This window comes from Schistocerca gregaria, chromosome 1 (genome assembly GCF_023897955.1).
Source record: "Schistocerca gregaria isolate iqSchGreg1 chromosome 1, iqSchGreg1.2, whole genome shotgun sequence".
NCBI lineage: Eukaryota > Metazoa > Arthropoda > Insecta > Orthoptera > Acrididae > Schistocerca > Schistocerca gregaria.
Genome location: NC_064920.1, coordinates 1,182,115,668 through 1,182,138,376, shown reverse-complemented (window position 1 = coordinate 1,182,138,376; position 22,709 = coordinate 1,182,115,668).

The window sequence follows — 22,709 nt, the reverse complement described above, 5'->3', positions numbered from 1 at the left end:
TTGTATGGAGTGTAGGTAGCCATGTATGGAAGTGAAACATGGACGATAAATATTTTGGACAAGAAGATAATAGAATCTTTCGAAATGTGGTGCTACAAAAGAATGCTGAAGATTAGATGGGTAGATCACATAACTAATGAGGAAGTGTTGAATAGGATTGGGGAGAAGATAAGTTTGTGGCACAACTTGACTAGAAGAAGGGATCGGTTGATAGGACATGTTCTGAGGCAGCAAGGGATCACTAATTTAACATTGGAGGGCAGCTTGGAGGGTAAAAATCGTAGAGGGAGACCAAGAGATGAATACACAAGGATGTAGGTTGCATTAGGTACTGGGAGATGAAGAAGCTTGCACAGGATAGAGTAGCATGTCTCAGGACTGAAGACCACAACAACAACAACAACATTCGGTCAAACGATCTTCAGCAAGTACATGAAAAGATTTAAATCAGCCTATAGAGTATCGTTCTTACTTCGACCAAATTTTAACTTCACGTTTAATCTTTTTTTTTTTTATTTCCCTTCTTCGAGATATATGTTAGACAGCAGCTGAGACAAAGTTCAAACTTACCCTACAGCTCATTTTGTTCAGGCCACTTTTCTGTTCCTCTACATATTTGATAACGTCTCGTGTTTAGTACATATTGTATAGTACCCATCTTTCATCATAGTTTTTCCATCGGGAACAGTTTTATGCAAAAATTTTCCAAGTGTAACCTAACGAGTTTTCAAATCAAAAGTAACCATACAAAGTATCCTGACACCCCGATTGAATGCAGAACGACTACAAGATGTAACGAGAGCTGAACACTCTAGTTTGAAAGGAGGCAGAAAGTCAGTAGAGGGGCAGTAACAGCAGACGTAGCCCACCTAGTTAGCGGTGCGGTCTAACGAACGGCTTTCTGGACTGGGAAGGAGCGCCTGGTCCCCGGCACGAATCCACTCGGCGGACTTGTGTTGAGGTCCGGTGAGCCGGCCAGTCTGTGGATGGTTTTTTAGGCGGTTTTCCATTTCCCTCAGCGAATGCAGGCTGGTTCCCCTTGTTCCGCCTCAGCTACACTATTTCGGCGATTGCTGAGCAATACACCACGCATACACAACCACTACTCTACCACGCAAACGTAGGGGTTACACTCGTCTGTTGTGAGACATTCTCTAGGGGGGGGGGGGGAAGGGGGGGGTTCATCGGGGGCTGAACCGCACAATTATCCTGAAAGAGTGGTTCGGTGTGGGGCAGCAGAGGGGTGAAGTGGACTGCGGTAGTCGTTTTGGGGTTGTGGACCACTGCGGCTGTGGCGGGGACGGAGCCTCTCCGTCGTTTCTAGGTCCCCGGTTAACATACAGTACAATATACTACAACAGCAGTCTAGGCCGACCAGAAGATCTCAGTGACTTCGAATGACATCTGACTAATGCCTCCATCAGGTACATTTCGATCCGACTAGAACTGCCCAACGCAACTGTTGGTGATGTACTGTGAAGTGCAGACAGGAAGGAACAGTCACAGCTGCAGCAACACCAGGCAGACCTCTTGTATAGATGGTCGGGTCGTGGTGCATTGCGGAGGGTGGTTGTAAAAAATCGCATGAAATCAGCAGAAGTAATCACTCGCGAGTTCCACACATGTCTATAGTCAATGTTCAGCGACGTTTGAGGGTGTGTAAAAAGCGAATTCATTGGACGCTGGATGACGGCAAACAAATCATTTGGAGTGATGAATCACGCTGTATACCTTGTGACAATCCGGTGGTAAGATTTGGACCTAGAAAATGCCTGAACAGTCTCACCTGCCATCAGATGTAGAAACAGCAGTGAAGTACGAAGAGATGATGTTTTCGTATGGGGGTGATGTATGTGCTTGTGGTGTGGTCCTCTTATTGCTCTGAAGAAAACGTTAAATGCAGAAGGATATAAACACGTTTTACAGATTATCAACGGCATACACTAGAGGAACAATAAGGAGATGATGATTCTTTCAGCATGACAGCATACAGTGTCATAAAGGAGCAATTGTGAGGCAATGTTAGTGGACAGTAACATTCCTCAAATGAATTACCCAGCACCGAGTCCTTATCTCAACCCAGTGGAATACTTTTGGGATGAGAAAATCACTTCCGCTACAGATCCCATCATCCAACGTCACTGCCTACTCTGTTTTCGGCTGTTGAGGAAGAATGGGCTACCATTGCTCTCCACACACTCAGACACGTTTTTGAATGTGTTCCCAGCCGAGTCTGAGCTATCATAAAGACCAGGAGCGGACACCTGTGATATTAATGTACACTAATAGGTGTCCGGATACTTATTTTCTTCTTTTATGGAAGACTCATGTAATATACAGATACCCTTGCAACAAAGTCTCTATATCTGAACACACTTAAACCCTTTCAATTCCATGGTGTTAATTTCATAATACTGCTTTTAAGTCTACAGAGGTTATCAGTTCGAGCTCATAAGTATGGTTCACTGGGTAAATCGATTTCAACACTTACTTTAATATCAACAGCCCTTTAAGACAACGAAAAATATACAGAACATTCTTGTCAAAACTACATTATCAAATTAAATAAACGCTTACCCACATTACATGAATTAAAAGCGAAATAATATTACTTTCTGCCTAAGGCTGCGGCAATATGTAGTAGGAGCTTTTATCTGAAACAGCATCGTGCGTGTCCTAGACTTGCACATAGAATATTAACTAGATGTGACTGTTATACAGTAGATTAACACTAATATTTTGTTTCTATTGAGGCCCCCAGGTGACTCATAGATGTGCACATCACTTCAAATTACGGATTACAGTTTTTACAGTTTTCCTGAATTATCATACATAAACTTGAGTCAATAAGTTTACTCAAGCCAATGACATAAAATTCTTTATACGGTTTTAATCCATTAAACTGTATGGTATTTAATCTGAACAATCTTAGGTTATAGGTTTATTGTCGCTGGAAGTACACTTTCCACTGGGATACTTTGAGATGTGTCGTGTATCTTCCAGAAAGGTATTGCGTGGTTTGTATTGTACAGCAAACTGTAACTGACGGAACAAGATGAAGTAGCGATGACACTTTTTTTGTGGAGGGCAGGTAAATAAGTCCGGCAGTAAGAACGAGGAAAAAATGTAGGGTGATCAGAAAAGAAGAAAGACAGAAGGCGGACCTAAAAGTCAGTTTCACTCTTCAGAACTCGCTTCATTGACGGCCAAGAACAAAGTGATGTTCTCCTGTCCTTCAAAACTGACACTGCTTGCTTCACGACCAACGGCCCCGAAAATTAGCCCCTATTCCTGCTATGCAAAATTTCCACAGGCACCAAAATCCTTCCTCTGCTCTTCGACCGAACAATTTTAGCAACTAGTTCCTCTAGGTGTCTGTGGAGTCCCTCAATATAGAAAAACCCTGGTGTCTTGGTAAAAAAATAATTCCAGCCATTAACGGTACACAAGTAAAAAAAATGAAAAAAAATCTCTCCTAGCACATATAAAAGACACAATATCATTCCAAAGTTGACTAACTCCTAAAAAACAAATTCCTCATCTTCAAACTAGACAGATCATTTTTCTGGATTAGCAGTGCTCATTCTGTTGACTTACGTAGCGCGGATATCTCCTGTGACCATTTGTTGCATTTTTATTCCTTTACCTGTAGAACATATACATAAAAATTTTAATAAAAAATTCACATATGTTATCGGATCAGTCTTCTAACACGTTCTGTAATTGTTTAAAAATTTTCACTTAAACTTAATCCAAACGTTTGAGACCAAATGAAGTAATCACAAAGTTTCCCCCCTTAGTAGCAGATGTAACGGTTAATAATGAACGTCTTATTTGGTGAGTGTGGTGATACAAGACAAAAATCTTTTGCGAACTTAGCAACAACGGTCATATTCATTTCTCTTTGGGTTCTAATTTGTCTGGCAATGTAATCTGAATGTTAAAAAGGTATCTACGTTCGCTTACTGAGAGAGAAATATTACGATGTTACATATACTAGAAGACACTGTGGACATGTGCAAATGATGATGACTCAGATAGCGAAGTTAGTGCTAAGTGTGTTACAAGCAAGGGAAAAGCTTACATCTCCAAACATCCCCACATTACAAGGCGAGTAGTTCAAAGCAGAGAAAAAATGAGAAGGTATAAGAAACGAAGATAAAGCAGGAACGACAAGAGAAACATCTGAAACACATTTCTCCAGAAATTCTTAAAATCATATTAAAACAGCAACGACGAGGATTGGTGCAGATATTACCCAAGCTGAACACTTGTAATCAAGTTTTACATGGGCCTACTTCCATTTATGTTCTCTAACACTTCCTGAAGATTTTTTTCATGCTGCTACCACGAGCCAAACTAGATTCCAGCAGCTTACTAAAATAGTTAGATTTAATTTTTACAATTCGAACGGTATCTGCAGTGACTGATTGTTCGGCACGAAAATTAGTCTACTTTGCTTATTTTCATTCGCTTATGTCGTAAGGAATTATATTTTGGGGTAACTCTTTCCATTCCAAAAGGATATTTTTGGCCCAGAAACGGACGGTTTGGGCAATAGGTGGTGTAAATTCACGAACCTCTTGTCGACCCCTGTTCCCGAGTATGGGTATTTTGACATTGGCCTCTCAATATATATATATATTCCTTAATGTCATTTCTTGTTAACAATATTAGCTTATTCCCAAGAATAAGCAGCTTTCATTCAGTTAATACCCAGCAGAAATCAAACCTGCGTTGGTATCGGACTTCCTTAACTCTTGTGCAAAAAGGTGTGCAGTATACTGCTGCACCCATTTTGAATAAGCTACCTCTCGAATAAAAAAATCTTATTAGTAATCCAGGCGCTTTCAAATCGAAACTGAATAGTTTCCTCATGGGTCACTCCTTATATTCTGAAGGTCATTCTTGTTGTATTCTTGATTGCGTTTATTTAAGGATTGACTTTTTTCGGGTTCATAAACATTTTATTTTTATCTGTTATTACTTTTATGTTGTAATTTCATGTATTGACATGTTCCATGACCTTGATTTGCTTCTCAATTAAGTTCTACGGAACTTGAAGTGTAAATAAATAAATGAAATGACAGAGAGACATGAAACGAGTACAGGCAGCTTGGCGACGTTACTCCAAAACGAGAAGTGTTTAATAAAATGAATTGTATTCATGGTGTCATACCGCCATTATGAAGTTGATGAATAACATTATTTGGATGTACATAAACATACCTGTGTGTTTTACTCTTTATTTTCATTATTTCCGGACAGGTACCGGGCTGGATGCGCATTCTCAGCGTTCGTATAGTTTATTATTGTGCCACCATAAAATAACCGTATATTCTTTTTCAATTTTACTTTAATTCTGAACTGGTTTTAGCAATACCTCGCTGTCTTACGTATGAAAGAACTTACTTCACACTGCTACTAAGATATAATTCTGCTGGTACACACATAAATATTGATGAAATATTATCCTTATTCCGTGGCAGTCAAAGTCTTCATGAAGAAAAAACCTGGGAACTACAGGATACTCTTACACATGCTCACAGTCTAAATTTGAGGCGCCATGTCACGGATTGCGAGGCCCCTTCCGCCGAAAGTTCGAGTCTTTCCTCGGGCATCGGTGTGTGTGTGTGTGTTGTTCTTAGGACAAGTTAGTTTACGTAGTGTATTAGTCTAGGGACCGATGTGCTCAGCAGTTTGGTTCATTAGGAATTCACACACATTTGAACATTTCCTACATCAAGATTTGTTATCAGCATGGAGCCATATGCAGGAAAGAGGACCACATGCAACAGTCAAGTTCAGCTGCAGCTGTAGTCAATTGCATTGTCGTTTCAATAGATAATTCAGAGCGCTATGTCAGCGGATACCAGGTGTGATCGGAGAGTTTTAAGAATGGATTCGCTAAATTAAAATTTGTTTCTTTAAGGAAAAAGAAAAACAAATTCATTTACCACAGGAAACCAGTCTCTGAAGCACAAACAGGTATATACAAAAGTTGGTCCCTTTAAGAAATTTAACTGGATCAAGTTTACAAGAATAATTAACATACAGCTAACAATATTACCTTAGGAAAATATGAGGCAGAACAACATATTATCAAGGAAACTGTTAATCGACATAGTAACAGATCAGGTAGAAGAAAGTGAAGGAGTACACCAAGCAATTTCATGGAACATGAAAACTGAAGTTTTGGTTATTACATGAAATGAAGGGCTTATTTCAATAATGGTACAAGTCCAGTTTTGTTCATCTTGAGATACAAGAGTCCTAAAGTTAAATGAGAAATGAAAAATCTGCAGTTGAGATACCAGAAATTTTCAAGCATATGGCTTCTTGCTAGAGATGAACCTTCCTTTCTGTTTGTTTGGATCATTAATTTCAGAAGCACTATAGGTAGAAATGTGGAGGTAATGGACTTGTACCACTAGTGAAATACGCCTTTCAAATATATATGTTTGACATTTTGTCAACGGCTGGGGCGGTCTGAAGTATTATATTATTCTCAAATATCAGGTACACGAAGAACTGCTTATTACGGTTTCAGATGCAGTGATGATAGCAAACTGGTAATCAACAAAATATTTGCAAGTAATCTTGGGCCTACCAGTTATTTCAGAATAATATAACATTAAATACTAAAGTCTCCGAGAAAGTATCAAAATACAATGAAGAAAAATTTAATTTTGGCCATTAGTTGCGTTGACTAGTTGAGACAGGGACAATATAGAGACGGAACCTCTGGGGTGTCGCCCGATGTCTAGGTGTCCTTTACGGATCGCAGGTGTGCGGACTGCGTAGCGCGATCCTCTCAGTGACCTAAGTGTGGGCGATTAACGGAAGCAAGGTAACCCCGTACAAGTAAGTTTATGCGACTAGGATGGGAGACAGACCTAGGATACAAAAACTTATTAACTATATAGGAGGGTAGTATCTGTTCCCGAAAGAACAGCTACCGTAGATGACGACGCAGCTTCGCTAGAAATGAAATGATAATTAAATGGACACCCAGCTGCAAACAGGCGTTGATGTACTTCATTGGGGAAATGTTGAAAATGTGTGCCCCGACCGGGACACGAAGCAGGAGATCCCGGATTCGAGTCCCGGTCGGGGTACACATTTTCAACATGTCCTCAATGAAGTACATTAACACCTGTTTGAAGCTAGGGTGTCCATTTAATAATCGTTTGAAAAACTTATTAGTCGAGGTACAAGTTAAAAACTAGCGTCAACTGCACGGAGGGGTGGTCCAAATTTGAACTTAAAGTACAAATATTAAATTTTCATTAGCAAAATGTTTGCTAGTGATGACGTTGGGTGCAGAGTGATAATGTTGTCAAAGCTTCAGACGGCGTTACACAGTAATTGCGACCCTGGGACTGACGACTTTTTTGACAGGTTTGTTTGGATCCATAGCTGATATAATGTTGTGGGGCTCAAGCAAACCCTCAGATTTAGTATAGTTCTTTGTTACAAGGTAAGCAGTCAGTTTTTGTTTGTATAATGACGTTTGTGGATTTCGTTTCTTTGTGATGTTATAGATTTTCGGTTTCCGGTCATCTGACTTCCGATTTTCATTAAGAAGTACATCTAGCCTTACTCGATAATCGTCCGCAGTCTTGACCATGTCCTGCGCCGGATGTCTTCAAGCAGGGGTCTTTGATTGTTAATTAAATCGTTATAGAAGGCAAGAAGGATATTGTAGACGCAGATGTCGAAAAGGTCTCCTAAAAGTTTGCATATGTTTTCATACAAACACGCACGGACATGTGAGGTTGCCTATCGTAACTTAAATATCGATACTACACATGTAAAACCCGACACAGAAAACGTATTGTTACATGGCCAAACAAAGTGAGCCATTACTCACTATAAACGAACATTCTGTTAACTCGTCCAGTCCTTGTTGAGGAAGAGAGAGAGACATAGAGAGAGAGAGAGAGAGAGAGAGAGAGAGAGAGAGAGAGAGAGAGAGAGAGATAAATTGTAATGATTATTATCCACGGCAAAGAATTAACTTAAGCTTAGGCAGCGCACCTACTGATCTGACATGCAAACCGCTGAATATATGATGGTTCACGACCGAAATTATAGCGGTGCATCATTGCCTTTAATGCAAAAAGGTGCTAACCGCGGTTGTAAGGCCCTTGACAGCTACTGACAAAAGTAAACAAGCACAAAGACATACAAATGGTGGCAATTTCTGCGCTATTGCACTCCACAGACCACTGCAAGCAAGTGAGGATGAATTTTTGTACCGAGATCATCGCAACCCAGGAAGCGATCTCCGGCAGAAAGAGCAGCCAGTAGCCAACCTAATCAGACTGATGGTTAAGTTTCTTTCCAGACCGCAAGGCCTAGTCTCGTGGTTTCGAGGTGGGTTGTATGGAGTGGCGGCAGTACGTTGAAAAACGGAAGGACAGACTGATGTCCCTTCGCCACGAAGAATCCGCGGTCTGGAGTTCAAAATTACGACTCGATGAGCCTTTGTGTTTATTCACCATACCGCAAATTACGAGGGTGAGGCAAATGAGAAACTTAAATATTTTTTTAAATATTATTTATTGTGCAGAAGTGGTACAAAGCTGTATCAATTTTCAACATAATCTCCCCCACGCTCAATACAAGTCCTCCAGCGTTTACAAAGTGCATAAATTCCCTTAGAAAAAAATTCTTTTGGTAGTCCGCGCAACCACTCATGGACCGCGTGGCGTATCTCTGCATCAGAACGGATCTTCTTTCCTCCCATTGCGTCTTTGAGTGGTCCAAACATATGGAAATCACTTGGGGCAAGGTCTGGTGAGTATGATGGATGAGGAAGACACTCAAAATGCAGGTCTGTGATTGGTGCAACTGTTGTACGGGCAGTGTGGGACCTTGCATTGTCATGTTGCAAAAGGACACTTGCTGACTGCAACCCACGTCGCTTTGATTTGAGTGCAGGCCGCAGATGACTTTTTAGGAGATCTGTGTATGATGCACTGGTGATAGTGGTAACTCTAGGCATGTAATGCTCCAAAATGGCCTTCTCGTTCAAAGCGACGAAGAAGTTCTTCACACGCATCAACATGTCGTTCTCCCAATCGAGGAGTCAGCTGCCGTGGCACCCATCTTGCAGATACTTTGTGAAACTGGAGCACATCATGCTCAATGTGGTATGCTGACCCATGGCTAGTCTGTAAACATGCTTCAATGTCATTCAGAGTCACTCGGAGATTTTCCTTCACTATGGCTTCAACTGCTGCAATGTGGAGTCACAACTCGTTGTGCCTGACATGGACGAGAAGCATCTTCCACTGAAGTCAAACAATTTGCGAACATCCTACCCCATTCGTAGACTTGCTGCTGTGACAAACATGCATCACCGTACTGAACCGTCATTCGTCGATAAATTTCAATAGGTTTCACACCTTCACTACACAAAACCCGAATAACAGAACGTTGTTTGGCCGAGCGGTTCTAGGTGCTCCGGTCTGGAACCGCGTGACCGCTACGGTCGCAGGTTCGAATCCTGCCTCGGACATGGATGTGTGTGATGTCCTTAGGTTATTTAGGCTTAATTAGTTCTAAGTTCTAGGGGACTGATGACCTCAGCAGTTAAGTCCCATAGTGCTCAGAGCCATATGCACCATTCTGTAGAAGGCTGTTCTTCCCTAGTGCAAGTCGAAAGTGGGGCGGCCATCTTTATATGATACTGCGACGGTATTTCGATTTGTTATTACAAATTTAAGGTTTTAGTTTGACTCACCCTCGTGTAGGAATATCTGAACCAGGTCCAGAAAACTTACTCTGCTCCCACGAGACAACAGTCCTCCCGTTAGGCAAGCCTATGGTGATATCTGACTGTCATGGGAAATTGGTTTGGTATGGTTTAATTGACTATTAACATCGACTTTCTGAATATTAGTCGGATCGAAGTCCGTGATATATGAAACAATTCGTTAATTTTTGTATAGTTTGAATGTACGGTCAGAAAAGAAAAATGTACTTCCTAATGTCTCTCTAAGGTAATCAGAAAGGCCGGCAGGGTCAGTAGTTCTTATTCTCTCCTTTTTGTAGGCTACAGAAGAGTCTCTGCCCTATAATACGTCGACAAGTTTCTTTCCACACAACTAAACCGTATAGATGTAATTTGATATACAATACAAGAAATAACGGAATATTACGCAGCATATTCGAGAATGTCTTTCGATTAAATGTGGATTTATTAAAAGGATGGTTACACTGGAAGATTCTGTGAACTTCTCCACTTCTTGAATTATATTTCTGGGCAAATATGATTCACTTGGTTTCATTGATGCAATGGCATGTTGTTTGACATCGATGTTGAAGACACTGAATGTCTTGTAGTCATGGAATTGTAATTTTATAAATTCGATTACAATAAGAAATAACTGTCACCTCTAAGGGAGGTCAGTGATAAGGAACTCGTTGGCAGAGGGGACAGTTTGTAGCTGCGACTCCAGTTACTGTATAAATTAAAGACAGCGAAGTATTTTACTTTACATGTTCCAAAAGTTCCCTATTTTGTGTGTCACCATGCATTTCATCATCCAGGAAAAATGTTAAGCTCTGTGCGAGAAACGTGTACGGCACTTTGGTCTGGAGTATGGAAACGGAGCCTGGCACTTGAACAAGAAACACAAAAGCAGACAAAAACCAGCAACAGAGATCCGCTCTCAGCACCATTGTGTGAGAGCCGCCATATAACTTCCGCCACTAGCTCTTCCACTCTGCAGTTTTAATGCTGTGTTTATGTCTTTGAAAGCAGCAAAACTGCCGCACACAATATAAACCTTCCTTTTTTTAGCCCCGTTTCCCCCCTGCCGGCAGCAGACACGAGAGTTCGCAACACGCGTATTCACGGGGTGGAGTGGCCTACCTGCGTAGCTGCAGCCGGTGGAGGGCGGCACACACCCTACCGCGGCGTGTATGCTAATTCGCACTCCTCCGACATCCTGCATTTAGCCTGCCAAGCGCCGCGGGCGCTGGGAATTGAGACGGGCGGAACTCGGGTAGCGAGCAGTTACTCCGCGTTTAGTTCGCAGGTAGGCCGCGTGGCGCTGGCGGCGTTAAGCAGTCTCTGCCCCCCCCCCCCCCCCCCCCCTCCCCCTTAACCAGGCCAACGACGCTTCCCATCCCTCCGCGTATTCCTCCACGGGTGATGCGGTCTGCTCTGCTACATTTCGCGTGGCGTTTTCCGAGAAACTGCCTGTGCAGTTCCACCCTGCCAGCAGCTGGTGGCGAGGCGAGAAATGGCGTCGCACAGTGGCTTTAAAACGTGGTAAACCGCGAGTCGCGTTTTACGATTAGCGCCCAGCGCGCCGCACAAGGGTACATTCACAGCTCTCGAGCGAACAAAAGAAAGTTGTCGGCGGCCACACGACGGCGTTCTCCGCTGCCACGGCGCCAACTGTAGTTACTTGCTAGAACTAAAAGGACGCGGATAAGAGGCTGGAGTGCACCACTTTACTTTTCATCGGTTTTACTCACACCTGCGAGCGGCAGGCAGCAACCTGGACATTTCTCGGTTTGTGGCTTTTAAACCAGAGGAGATTCCAAATAATGTATTTGCTACTAGCCAATTATTCTACTTTATTCTTACTGACGTATTTATTGGGTTGGGTTGTTTGGGACAAGAGACCAAACAGAGAAGTCATCGGTCTCATCGGATTAGGAAATGAATGGGGAAGGAGGTCGGCCATGCCTTTTCAAAGGAACCATCCCGGAATTTGCCTGGAGCGATTTAGGGAAATCACGGAAAACCTAAATCAGGATGGCCGGACGCGGGATTGAACCGTCGTCCTCCCGCTTGCGAGTGCAGTGTGCTAACCACTGCACCACCTCACTCGGTGACGTATTTGTTTCTCAACCGAAAATCAAAAGAGAATTTAATAGAAGACAGACCGAGACATCAATCCAGAGACGCGCAAATGTTCAGGACGCCGAAAAAGCGTAAAATCAAAACATGTTGACAGCCCTGCTAAGCATGTTCATTTATAATGTATTTTTTCTTTTTGTTTAGTTAATATTTTCTACATTACATATGTAAATGTATGTACCAGGTAGTTACACTAACACATGCAGCTTCTCACAGAAGACTATTATGGGCTGTAATATCGAATGACAGCTAAACTTGCTACGTAAAGCGTCAGTGCATAACCGATTTTCGCTGAAAAAACAAAATTAGTTCCAACTTTGGCCACCAGGAGCAAATCTGTCACTGTACAGCACCACATCAACATCTCTGGTGCTCACACTGAACAAAATATTTAAGTAACAATAACAATACCAACATTATGTCCTCCTCACTTGCTTAAACTTTTCTGCCCATGTTCTGTTCCTAATCTATTACATACGGAATTGTTTCTATAAGCCTTTCTTGCATTCAGAGTGCCAGATTTGCACATTCGACTCATTTTTTTCCCAAAGCAAATCGGTTCCACCTTAACGCATTAGAATCTCTACCAAATTTTGCGTCCATAAAATAAGAATGGCCGACACTGGACCACTGAATAGTTGCACTGTAACAATAATCACCCAGCATTTAAGTGATGTACTTGTATATTTTCTTTTGTCTAAATGCTATGTCAAGAGAGATTAATATCTGTGTAAAATGCATGCTGAACTCAGCGGAACGTCCAGCTTATGGATGGCTCTGAGCACTAAGGGACTTAACATCTAAGGTCATCAGTCCCCTAGAACTTAGAACTACTTAAACCTTAGTAACCTAAGGACATCACACACATCTATCCCCGAGGCAGGATTCGAACATGCGACCGTAGAGGTCGCGCGGTTCCAGATTAAAGCTCCTAGGACCGCTCTGCCACACAGGCCGGCCAGCTGAAGGAGTCTGAGTGGAGAGACAGTAATATTATGAATTTTTCTAGACTTCGAAAGTATGAAAACGGGCATTTCAATGATTGGAGGACTAGCAGTCAGTCAAAACGGTGTACAAAGGCAGAATAAAAAATGTTTATATTATTATTGCTGCTTAAATATTTTGTTCAGAATACCTTAACTATGTGATCCCCAACTCTAAAATTAAGTTCCTCAATGTTCTCATTTCTGCTGCTTCTCATTAGTTTCGTCATTCTTCGATTTGTTCTCAGTCCATATTCTGTACTTATTTGACTATTCATTCCATTGAACAGCTGCTGTAACTCTCCTTCACTTTCGATGAGGATAGCAATCATCAGAAATCTTATCACTGTTATCCTTTCACCCTGAATTTTAATCCCTTTCGAATTTTCTTTTATTTCCGTCATTGTCTCTTCGATGTGTAGATGGAACATTAGGGGTGAAAGACTACCATCCTGTGTTACATCTTTTTTAATCTAAGAACTATGGTTTTGGTTTTCCAGTTTTATTTTTCTCTTGTGGTCCTTGTACTACTGTATATCACCAGTCTTTCACTTTAGCTTACCTCTATTTTTATCAGAATTTCGAACATTTCGCGTCATTTGACATTGTCCAGCCCATTTCCAGATCGAAAAATCCTACGAACGTATCTTGATTATTCCTCGGTCTTTTATCCATTATCGACCACAGCATCATATCTGCCTTGGGAGTGCCCTCATCTGTCCTAAAGCCTTCTTCTGTGTATTATTCTTGTCAGCAGCTCCATGGTATGACTTTGAAAAACTGATTGTGCGATAATTTTTACACTTGTCTGCTCTTGCTATTACGGAATTGTATGTATGATTTTTTTCCAAAGTCCTCCTCCATTAACATAATGTATCTCTGCTACTGTAAATATTGTGTAGTTGAATAGTTGCTGTTGTGTAAATAAAATCATTCTGCATTTGTGTACTCCCTTTTTGGATAAAAATGTGTTGTTGTGGTATAACGTATCTCTGCTAGTGTGAATATTGTATAGTTGATTAGTAGCTGTTCAGTAACCAAAAAAAAGTCATTCTGCATTTATACAAGTTCTTTCTTCCAAAAATGTATAGCGTCCAGTAAAAACTGTGAACTAATTTGCTGTATCTGCGTTATTATTGGTATTAGTATTTGATCCTATCTCATTATGAAAGTTACTTTTGGACGAAAGGCAATTTAAAATAACTTATTTCGTAGAACCATTTTTTAAAATTTTTAACACAATCATTCAGCTTTACAAAAGTATGAATTTTTTATATTCTTTGAATTTAGTCAGAATCGAATTCAAGCCAATAGATGCAATTATATTCTTGGACATTTCTTCCGTAAGTTCGGCATCAACTGCTCTTATAGTTACAAGTTCAACGCTTACAAACTTGATAACGGTGAATCGAATTCAAGCCAATAGATGCAATTAGATACTTGGACATTTCTTCCGTAAATTCGACATCAACTGCTTATATAGTTACAAGTTCAACATCCGAGTGTCCTAGTTCACCACTGGATCACACACTCGTTGCAGCTACTCTGCTTGTGCTGCAGTATAGTATAACAATGCTGGTCGTCCAGTAGTCTGTGGCTGCTGTTGTGAGTCACCCTCGTTTGTAACTATGATTAAAAATCGCCTTAATACAACGATAATGACACACACACACACACACACACACACACACACACACACACACACACACATAACATTAGTAATTAGAGATGGATTGACTTAATACATACCGATGGTCTCGTTCTGCATCCCACCTGATCGTTGCTGCTGCAGGCGGCGATACTTGCTGGACAGCGAAAGATGACAAATAGGCAATCGCATTATTATAACCAAAATGCTCAAGAGAATGGGGAGGTGACTTGGCACGCCATTGGCTCCAGGGCATGGGGGAGGGGAGAGTGTGGGGGGATAGCGTTGCTTCACGTGGACAAAACACACGCAAATGATAAGGTCTGGAGGGCTTCCCCTCCCACTCCAGGTGATTTCCAGAATATAAAGAAACTCCTGGTGGTTTTGTCAACGAAATATAACAGGCACAAATTGCCTCAGCTGTAATAGTATACCACGGGTAAAAAGTGCTGATGCTGATGTTATCAGCATTCCTGCCAGAACATTCGCTTCCCTACTACTGTCATTCAGCTCAAGTTTGAGTGATGTACGACAGATTGGGAGCCTAACAGAAGATTATAAGATCATAGAAAAATCAACCAAAAGTCCACCTGTACAGTCGCTCAGTATAATGAGCTTAATGCTGTTGCAGTTGTTCAGAATTTCATTAACATAAGCTAAGATTTTGTTAAGAAAATGAGAGCGGTTACCTACAGTTATTACAATTTACTGACTGCTCCCCAATGCAAATTGTTTCGAGGAAAATTTGGAGAGGAACGAAATCAGATAAGGTAGGGTGCTACTTGACATCATTTCGCCGAACTCAGTGCTACAAAAACGCAGTAATTAAGTTGGCTGACCGGCTAGTATAATTTACTTTTTCAATAGTTAACTCACTGTTCTGACTTGTTGTTCGGCGACAGTTAATTAACTACTATTTTTATATCAAATTGGATGACATCCATAAAACAACTAGTCCATCACCTTGTTGTATCTGTTGTGGTCGATTCCTTTTGTGAAGTTTTGAGAGCGCTGGTCGCTGTGACCGAGCGGTTCTAGGCACTGCGCTGCTGCTACGGTCGCAGGTTCGAGTCATGCCTCGGTCATGGTTGTGTGTGATGTTCTTCGGTTAGTTAGGTTTAAGTAGTTCTAAGTTCTAGGGGACAGATGACCTCTGATGTTAAGTCCCATAGTCCTTAGAGTCATTTGAACCATTTGTTTAGAGTCCCCTTTCAGTGTTAGTGGCCAAAGCAGTGTTGTAGTGAGAGCTCAGGTTAATGTGTAGAAGTGGGAGGAAAAATTAATAGATTACTTTACGGTATGTCTTTGCTGTGCGACACTGCTTCTTTCCCGCACACAACATGTGGAGGAAGACAGTGACAGGGGAGTGAGAGGTTGTCAGCCTACAATCGGCAACCAGACGACTGTTGTGGCAGTACATTTTTTTGAGCTAGCAGGCGACCGATATTTCGGAGAGGGACAAACTAGGGTGGACAACATCTGCTATCAATAACACTAGCTTCGCTTCTGCAGAATTGTAATAGTACTGAAGTTCTGACAGTACTATAAAAATATCTGATTGCATAAAATTCTTGTAACTAAACAAAAAGTAGAACCAGAAATAGAGCTTAGTGAACTGATGGTCGCAAATCTAAAATAAATCTATCAATAAATCTATAAAAATCAACATGGATTCCACAAACAGAGATCCTGCGAAACTCAGCTCGCTCTGTTCTTCTGTGAGATCCACAGCGCAGTGGACAAGGACGATCATGTTGACGCTGTGTTCCCTGATTTCAGTAACGCATTTGACTCCGTCCCGCATTGCCTCTTAATGAAAAAATACGAGCTTATGGGGTATCAGAGCAGACCTGCGATTGGATTCAAGACTTTCTTGCAGGTAGAACTCAACAGCCACGTTGCTCTTAACGGAACTAAATCGACAGATGTATAGGCAATGTCTGGAACACCACAGGGAAGTGTTATACGACCGATGCTCTTCACAATATATATAAATGGTCTAGTAGAAAGCGTCGGATGTTCTTTAGGCTATTCGCAAATAATGCTGTTGTTTATCTCAAAGTAACAACGCCAGAAGGTAACAAGAATTTGTAAAACGACCTGCAGAGAATTGAGGAATGGTGCAGATTCTGCGGTTGACCCTGAGTGTAAATAAATGTGACATATTGCACACACACAGGAAAAGAAATCCACTATTGATGACAAACAGCTGGAGACAGCGTCTGCCGTAAAATATCCAGGCATAAATATCCAGAGCGCCCTGAAGTTGAGTAACCGTATAAAACAGATAGTGGGAAAAGCAAACACCAGACTCAGATTCATCGGAAGAATCTTAACGAAACGTAACTCATCCACGAAAGAAGTGGCTTGTAAGGAGCTTGTTCACCCGATTCTTGGGTATTGTTCATCTATCTAGGATCCCTATCAGGTAGCCCTGTTAGAGTATATAGAGAAGATCCAATGAAGAGAGGCGCGTTTCGTCAGGGGGGCGTTTAGCTTGCGAGAAAGCGTTACGGGGATGCTGAACAAACTCCACTAGCAGACGTTACAAGAGAGACGCTGTGCATCACGGAGAGATTTACTACTGAAATTTCGGGACAGCACTTTTCAGGAGGAGTCAGACAACACAATATTCCCCCCCCCCCCCCCCCCCCAATCCGCCCCGCCCGCGGACTCATACATTTCTCGTATTGACCACGAGAATAAAATTCGAGAAATTACAGCCAATACAGAGGCTGAACGATAATCATTCTTTGCATGCACTATTCGCGATTGGAAGATGGTTGGAGGGATCAGATAGTGGTACCGAAAGTACCCTCAGCCACACACCATTAGGTGGCTTGCGGAGTGTGATGCAGATGTAGATGAATTGGACGAATTAGGAGCCATTTTATTATTCTATGTGTAGCCATTTTTCAATAGAACCGTTGTCCCCCTATATACAGTTTAGTGAAAGACATCGATCTATATGCGTGGTAGGGATGGGAACAGACCGGTTAAAACGGATAACGGTATTTTAGTTCTGAATGACCGGTATTTTTCTGTTTGTTTTTTCCCTCAGTTATACTAGGTGCTCTTTTTTATTTTGGACTGATAACCGGGTATACCGAAATACCAATTATCCGTAGAAGCAGTGATATTTTTTTTTTCGTTTTTAAATGAATCTGTTTTAAGGGGCGAGCAAATTTTATTCGTAGTATCTCCATTGCTTTGAAATATTGCGTTACTATATATTAAATGGAGAGAGAGCTGTTATTTTGATAACAGTGTCGACAGAAATGAGCAACGAACACATGGTATAAGAGTTGCTACAGCTTGGCTTAAGCAAATAATGTACCTGCTACCATGTGGAGTGGCCTATTGGAAGGTATGCACATAAGCAGTGTGCTAGGTTTGCCCTGTCTGATCTACAGGGTGCTTCAGTAAGAATGTGCACAAATTTAACAGGACATGGAGGATGTTTCTACTGAACTGTTTGAGGTAGGGAGCCGGCCGAAGTGGTCGAGCGGTTCTAGTCGCTACAGTCTGGAACCGCGTGACCGCTACGGTCGCAGGTTCGAATCCTGCCTAGGGCATGGATGTGTTTGATGTCCTTAGGTTAGTTAGGTTTAAGTAGTTTTAATTTGTAGCGGACTGATGAGCTCAGATTTTATGTGCCATAGTGCTCAGAGCCATTTGAACATTTTTTTTTTTTTTTTTTTTTTTTTTGAGGAAGGGAACCAGGGGTCAGAGAAACCATCTTAAGGAGGTAATAAGAATAAAACGAAATTACTGTGGCTTTTTTATTTTCATTAGTTACTGTGATGGCATCTGACACAATGAACGTACCAGTTGCACTGTATCTCACAAAACGCGCTGAAACTGAAAGCCATCAACTTCAATGCAAGTATGGCATCGGCGAAAAAGATTCTAACGCGTCCTGACAAATATCCCTGGTGTGTTTCGGATCACATCACGAGCATCTACATGTATGGCAACTAATGCTGTCTCCGTGCCCACTGAGGTCTCACACGTAAGAAAGTTTAGATATCCTCATAGCAAATAATCAAGAGTATTCAAGTCAGGTGATCTCGCAGAAAATGGTATAGGACATCCACTTCCAATCCAGTGCACAGAAAATACGGCTTTAAGATGGTTGCGGACATCCATTCTGAATCGAGGCTGTACACTATCATTTTGTCTCCCTATCATCTGACGCAGCCAACGGTACGCTTGCTCCAACAACTCAGGTAGAACTCTTTGTACCAACCTCAAGTACAGGTCGCCATTGAGACGGCTAGGTAGAAGATAAGGCCCAATGAGACTGTCGCCTACAGTGCCAGCCCAGATATTTGCAAGAGAATGCACTTGATGGTGTGACTCTACCATAGCGTGACGGTTTCCCTTATGGCAGAGGTGGCTATTTCTGCTGTTCGATGTACCATCAAGATCATATGAGGCCTCGTCAGTAAACAGTACGATTTGGAGGAAATCTGGTAGAGCATTCCACTGATGGAGCAAACACTGCCATAATGCGATCCTTGGTGCAAAGTCAGTCACAAGCATTGCATTGACTGGTTGTGGGTGATGCGGTTGTAACTGTTATTCGTAGATTATTCACCACGCCCTAGTACGTCCAAGCCCCATTTCACGTGCAATACGACGAGCACTTGTAGTGGGCTCCGCTGCAGCACGATTCAGTAGCTCCTCTTCAAAATAGGGTGCGCCAGTGGTTCTGATGTTGCCATGTCTCTCGTTTCTTCCTTCCAATGAACCAGTTGTAGGGTGTCAGGCAAATGCACTATCTTCCATGAAAACCCTGACATGACAAGCAAATCCAGTATGTCACATAGCTCCGAATAAATCGTGACATTAAATTAACCAAAGTAATACGAGTAACGAGTGAGCAAATGGAATACCACAGACTAACACAAGAATGCCATAAATGCATGTCGTTCCTTCGCACCGTGAGACCGACGCAGTTTCGAGGGGAGAAACGAGAACAGAAGCCGAGAGCAGAACCGTGTTAAGCTAGAAGGCCCTACGATAAGGGACGGACTGGACACCCACGTCGCCAGCCTACCGCTAAGACTACCACCCACACGTTTTAGCGTGAGACTTTTTCGCCTCCCTGTTACGTTGCAAACTTTAAAAGCATTGCCCCACCACGAAAAGTATAATGTTTTTCATTGGATAGACAGAATGTTTGTAGGTGGACCTTAAGGTTAACATTGAGACTCTGATTGGTCAGATGAAAACACATCCAGATAGTTTTTTTTTTTAAACCAACTTCGGTAAATTGTAGTAAGGAGACGTTAGGTGAGAGTTAGTTCCGAGACGGCGAGCTGGATGGCTGCTGCGCCGGCCGCCGCCCCCCTGACGAACACCGACAAGGTAATGAACGCACCCGATGCCGCATAACAGCGCATAAAGCTTAACTCAGACCTGCAGAAGTCTCATCTGTTACATCCTCTTTTTGCGTAATACAAGTGTCGATCGTAAATTAAAGCTCATGGTGTTCACATTTGCCACTTGAAGTAAAAATCGGAAACGCGATGATTTTTCTGTTATATAGTTATTGAGAAGCCACATCAGCCACTGTAATTTACGACAAGTTAGATAAGTAATTAAAGATAATTGAGGGTCACTGTAGACCATTTTGATAGTTTGCTCTTTTGTGAAACTTAATTTAAACCTAGATTATAGATGTGATATGGCATAGGTTATCCTTCGATCCATTGTAGAACTTGGAAACCCATTCAGGGAATATTCGATCACATTTTTGTTGAACGCAGTTGGTTTTTACCGTTCTGTATTAAAACATCTCCTTTTATCAATAGTGCAATTTATAAACAATGTTTTGAGAGTAGAATAAAATTTCCAATGGTAAACTTAACTGCTTTTTCGACGTTATTTTACCAGCTAATTAAAAATAGGAAAGCCTTGAACTCGTTCCACTAAATTTAGTTAGTATGAAGATTCTTTTACAGGGAGTGCAGTGGAGTTGACGCTGAAATCATTTAGTATTTGGTTATAACATCGCTAGTCTCACTGAACTCTTTTGAATTCTACATGTAATGTGTGCTCTAGCGTCTCCTTACCAGCAACAGGTCCCAGGTTCAAACTAGTCAATTCCCTAAAAAACATGCTCAGAGCGTCGTTGCGCGAAAGTGGTAGGGAGACACGATATAGAACAAACAGACACCACCATGAATGTTTAGACAGTCTCCCACATACGTCGAACGAGAGAAATAAACACTTGTCATGGCGGATGACCCTGTTAGGAAATAATTCCCTGTAAAGCCTTTCAGCAGCGAGAGCATTGCAATGTACTTACCCATAAACAGGATGCATGTCAGTGAGTTCTGCGAAACTATGCCGGTACTGTCCCATCGTATTATACTGTATGTCTCTGAACAGCACTGAGTAATGAATGGGTTTGTTTTTTATTCATAGCACGTTCTGTCATGGGGCAATGTAAATAAGATGCAAGTGTGCCATCTTAAGGAAAATTAAAGTAAACGAAGCCTGATCCATGACTTCCTAGTGATCAGGGCCGTCCTTGTTTTCTTACAGGAAATAAGGAATGCACATGAAAGTAGATAGCACAGTACGTGTAAACTTCTACTCACGTATGTTGCAAATAAGCTGGCAAACAGTAAAGCTAGACAAAGCTGTAGACAAGTTTACGTCCTTATCGCCTTAAGCTGGCCTCTCCGAGCCAAGGTTCCCCACCTCAAATTGTCCAGTGGAGCATTCTCTGTGTCCCGTTATATTTTTCCTCGCTCTTGCGGAAATACCCTTAATATGATACTTTCTCGCTGTTGTCGTCGTCGGACATCAGTTGTATTACAGAATCACACCAGCCTGGAATTATTTCAGGAAGTGCGGTATCGATGAAATACAATGCCCCATTTGCTTTAAAAGATTGAGAACGGGAGGAGCCACAACAGAGTTAGATTACACAATGAGAAAACTTCAAAACTTCCAATTCATTCACAGTTTTCGATGAAAATAGAAAGTAACTAATCTGAACCCATGTCTACGTGTATGCCTTTATCTTTTTGTAGCTCTTGAAAACGGACTAATTAACACGAAAAATATAGTTCACCAGCCCCAGTTGTCACACTAAAGCACTGACTATTCGTAATCCCCAGATAGTAGTAAGACCCTTGATTGTAACATAGTTTATCAGCAAAGTTTCAAAAAATTTAAATTAGCAGGACAACAATGGTGATGTTGTTATAGAATTCTACAATTTGTCACTTTTCGGGAAAACTAGCGAACCGTGGACGGACTAAATTTCTTTCATTTGTCTATTTAATATTTTGATTCTACGCGATGTCGAAACTGAGGTGGTCAAAATTTTCTAATAAATAATAGGAATAAAAAACGGAAAATCGGTTAATTCAGAAGTCGGTTATTTTCAGCGGTTTTAACACACGAATTAAACTGGCGTTAAAAAAACACGATATAACAGAAAACCGGTTGTTTCAGCGATAACCGGCATCGCTAATGTGTACGTTCAAAAATGGCTCTGAGCACAATGGGACTTAACATCTGTGGCCATCAGTCCCCTATAACTTAGAACTACTTAAACCTAACTAACCTGAGGACATCACACACATCCATGCCCGAGGCAGGATTCGAACCTGCGACCGTAGCAATGTGTAGGTATGGGCTAACTTAACTTTTGAACTAAGTAGATAATGCAAACAAACAACAACAATGGAAAGAAAACGGTACTAATAATACTCTGAGATCTGGCCCAGAACTCCTCGGACGTCTCTCACTGTGATAGGACACACTTCTGTAGTTTGTGATTTGATAAAACTTTATTCCGACCCGCTTTCGATGTGATATTGTTTCAAGTCAACAACGTACTACTGAGCCTTCCCAGACAAACTCATCTGGGATTAACTCATACTTCAATCTAGATGTATTAATTTATGTTTTGGGTGATTCGAAAAAGTTTACGTAAGTCTTACAATTATTATGAGGCACTTGTATTTCGATTGTATCATTCTTGAATGCCTTATTACGGTTCTGATGCAATAATAAATGCACAACAAATTTATATTACTGTCACGAATGTGGCTAAAACTACGCAATGGACAGAATTAGATCAGCCGTGAATAATAAACCGACGAATGTAGCTGCTGCTCCTAATTACCATAAAATATATATGAGTAATTGCTAGACTCCAGTTGTATGG